Consider the following 3,715-nt stretch of genomic DNA (forward strand, 5'->3'; position numbering starts at 1 on the left):
ATACCTTCAGATACCATTCTTCATTTTACTTATGTTACTTCATCTCACTGCCCCCGTCCACATGCTCATTAGATGGTGGGATCCAATTTTTTTTCTTTTTCCTTTGTAATTAGACCTTTATAGTAAGCAACTAACAACATTACTCGACAAGCTGTATAATATAATCCATGTAAAAGGAAGGTAAAAGGAGAAGTAAGCTTTTGTGGTTAGGTCTGGCTTGACTACCCAGCCCTTATCACTTAAATGTCTTAAATGCAAAAATATCATCTGATATGTTTTACATCAGTTGGGTTAAACTTGGCTGGAATTCTGTCCCATGTGCAATATTTAATTTGCCATTATTAATCGCTGTATTTGTTTTATCATCTTACTGGTAACTGTTGACTCTCTGACTAGTAGCTTGCATTATTTTAGGAGCACATAAATGAAAAATAGCTGGATGGCATCACCATTAAAAACAGCATTAGTTAGAATTTAAAAAAACAAAGGGAGATGTGGCACTTGAAGAATCTCTTTAATGCCTGTTAGCATTGTCCTGTCGATCTCTGCTTTCATGAGGAATAACTTTTTTTTTTCTTTAGATCATTTAACTGTAACTGGGCCTGTGGCTATACTGAAAGCAGATGAAGTATGGGGTGCTTTAAGAGGTAAGCTGATACTTTTCCTATAGACCTGTTTGTTCTGGGCTTATACAAACTCCATGGCAGACTAAGAACCAGCTGACCACTGAGCCTTGCCAGCATTCAGTCCTTCCTAGGAGGTAAGCTTGGGCACAGAGGCTAGAAAGATACCCAGGTGTAAGTCAAACACCCTCAGTCTGGATGCTCAGCATCCAGTGGACTCTTGCTGTGCCTGAAATTAGCCAAGCCAGTCGAATCCTGGGTGCTGAAAAGCTCTCTGATCTACCATGTGAACAAATTATTCTCTGACTGCATCTAAAAACTCAACGTGCTGGACACATCACCAAGAAGACCATAATGCTGAAGTTTCAGTCTGCTGTTCTTACTGGAATATTAGTCTAAGTTAACAAGTTTTTCACGCTGAATTAGAAACTTCATCAGTTCCAGAAATGACAGGAATAGATGCATGACAGGACCAGAAATTCCTACGTTACTCTCTCTAACTTCCGTGCTATTCAAGGATTAATTCGGTACAGCTGTAGTGCTAATATTCAGTATTTGTGTATAATGGAGAGTTTGAATGGCTCTCTCTTCTGTATTTCTTTAACTGTGGTGCTTAAGCAATCAGGGAAGCTCTGCTAAAGAGGAAGAAACTCAGCTACAAAGCATTCTTTCTAGCCATGTGAGCACCTGTAAATAGTTATGGTCCTGTTTTTAACTAAAATTTTAAGGACAAGTACTGGGTTGTACTCCAGATCACTTTCTTGTATTATTTTCCAGGTTTGGAAACCTTCAGTCAGTTGGTTCATGAAGATGACTATGGAAGTGTAAGTATAGCTATTAACTGAAACCACAGCCATAATAACAGACAACCATGTTCTTTATTAGGTGCTCTTCTAGAAACAGCAGATCTACTAGTTTCATTAAGTATTTTTTTCAGAAAATGATCCTTGGAAAACTCTTGACAAACTGAAAAGTAAGTATTTCCTGTGTGAAATTATTAATATAAAATAGGAATTCTAATTTTAAAATCTTGTTCTCACAGTTTCTGATCAATGAATCTGAAATCAACGACTTCCCCCGGTTTGCTCATAGAGGAATCTTACTGGACACTTCAAGGCATTATTTACCATTGAAATCTATTCTTACAAACTTGGTAAGTGGGCAGTTTTGTATCATTAATAATGAAGGCTTTTTGTTGTTGTATTTTGCCCTCTGAAGTAGGTAGCAACTGGTATGAGAGGAGAACCCATCTCCTCTGGCTGACTTCTAAAAGGACAGAGTAAATTTTGCTAAGTGAAGGTCAGAACATCCAGTGGAGAGGGACTGAGTCGACAAACATAATGATTAGTGAATCTGTGAAGGAGGCTGGGATTTGTGGTGCCTTGGGTTTTCTGTGTTTTCTGTTGCCTAAACCACCTCATTTATTTCTTGGAAGCATGTTTTGAGACATCTGACTGTCGCGACACAATACACAGGAGACCTTGCAAGTCCTGGCTTCAGTGCCAGTGGTTGCAGGAAAATTCCAGTCTTTTCAATAACCAGGCTTTAGTGGTCCTTTCTTAAGCTGCTAAGAGCAAGCCTGTAATTAAGTAGTACGGAGTAAGGGGAGAAATTTAAAAATATTTATTGGAAGCTACAGATTTCTTTCACCACATCCTTTCAAAAAGAAAAACAAATAAACAAAAAATGAGAAGGACAAAAAAAAACCCAAACAAAACTTTATCCAAAAAGCTTCAGTAAGCACACTAAGAATTGTATGCTCCCACCTTGATGGGAAGGTGATGAATTTGTGTAATCATAGCAGCCAAAGCTGTGGGGTTTGTGTTGTACTCCCCTTTTCTGCTGTTGAAATCCTTGTAGCAGGGCTTATTTGGTGGGTTGAAATGAAGGAGCCTTTGAGTGGAGGAATGTGCAATTTCCTGTCCTGTCTCTTATCTCGCTCTTCCAAGATTAAATAGTATTAAGAAATTTTCCTCTGATGTTACAGAACTTTGTAGAGCAGGCTTAAGGTGGGCAGGGAAAAGTACAGGTAACACCAGTCTTCATTTCTGAGGTCATCCTTGAACTCTTCTCAGAACTTGCCCTTCCATGAGTATTTATCACTTGTATTTACCTTTAAGATGCATCCCTGTTCAGCAAGTAGTGTTTGTGTAGTGTTTTGTTTGCAACTCAGGGGGCTTCAAAGTCTCAAGGAGTTACTTGTGTCAATATTTGTTGTCTTTTCTAAAAGAGACAACCATGTCCAAAGAGTAACTTGACTTCTGAGACTCACCGTTCTAACAATTTTTTGTGTTTCTGTAACTGTTGCCATTCTGTTTTCTTTCCGTAAATTATGTCTGTGTCTCTTAACACTTTCCCAGAGCTACATTTTATGCCATTTTGGTGGTTTAAGAACAATTGCGCTTTTCCTCCCACCCCAGTGCCTGCTCACATCCGGGCTACCCTAACAAAAAGTGGTAGTAAACCGTTCACTGACGTGTGGTAATTAGATGCTGAAGGCAGCAGTTCAGGTACATGTCTTGCTTGTGTTCAGCTGCTGTACTGTATTTCCAGGAAGGGCAGTGTCCTTGAGGAAGAAGTGGCTGAGGTGAAGGTCAGGAAGTAAAATTTTCTGTGTGGAAAATGATATTTGATAGAAACACATGAAGACATCTGGTAACTTCTGCTGTGTCTAATAAAACAGATGAGATAGTTTTGGGGAATGGACAAGGTATAAATCTTCCCTTGGATTTTGTGGGAGTTCCTGAAAGGTTTTGTCACTTCTTTAAACACAGCTTGGTGAAAAAAGAGAGGGGGAGCAGTGGAAATAATTGTATTGTGGCAAGGGATTGGAAGGAACTGTGTTGCAATTACTCACTATAATTGCAATTATAGTCACAAACAATGTAAAGAACACTTATTATGTCTACTCACAGCACACGACACTTCTAGTGACTAACAAATTTGCATAACTCAGAGTATGTGTGTAACAGTCCATCTGGAGTCATAGTTCTAAAAGAAGTGTGTTAACATTCATCTTGATTATCTTCAAATTCAAAAAAAAGGGAAGTACTGACACAGTAATGACTGAAAACGTAAGAGGAACAATATCT

General features: G+C 38.7%; 1 protein-coding gene across 1 annotated transcript in view; it reads left to right on the plus strand.

Moving 5' to 3' along the window:
- Positions 1 to 587: 587 nt before the first annotated feature.
- HEXB (hexosaminidase subunit beta) overlaps positions 588 to 3,715 on the plus strand; it is a 13,106-nt gene continuing 9,978 nt past the window's right edge. The window contains exons 1-3 of the mRNA XM_010169928.1: positions 588 to 647; positions 1,401 to 1,447; positions 1,666 to 1,776. The gene's annotated coding sequence lies outside the window, so the exon portion shown is untranslated. The remainder of the gene's footprint in view (positions 648 to 1,400; positions 1,448 to 1,665; positions 1,777 to 3,715) is intronic.

The sequence above is a fragment of the Antrostomus carolinensis genome, unplaced genomic scaffold (genome assembly GCF_000700745.2).
Source record: "Antrostomus carolinensis isolate BGI_N321 unplaced genomic scaffold, ASM70074v2 scaffold19996, whole genome shotgun sequence".
Taxonomy (NCBI): domain Eukaryota; kingdom Metazoa; phylum Chordata; class Aves; order Caprimulgiformes; family Caprimulgidae; genus Antrostomus; species Antrostomus carolinensis.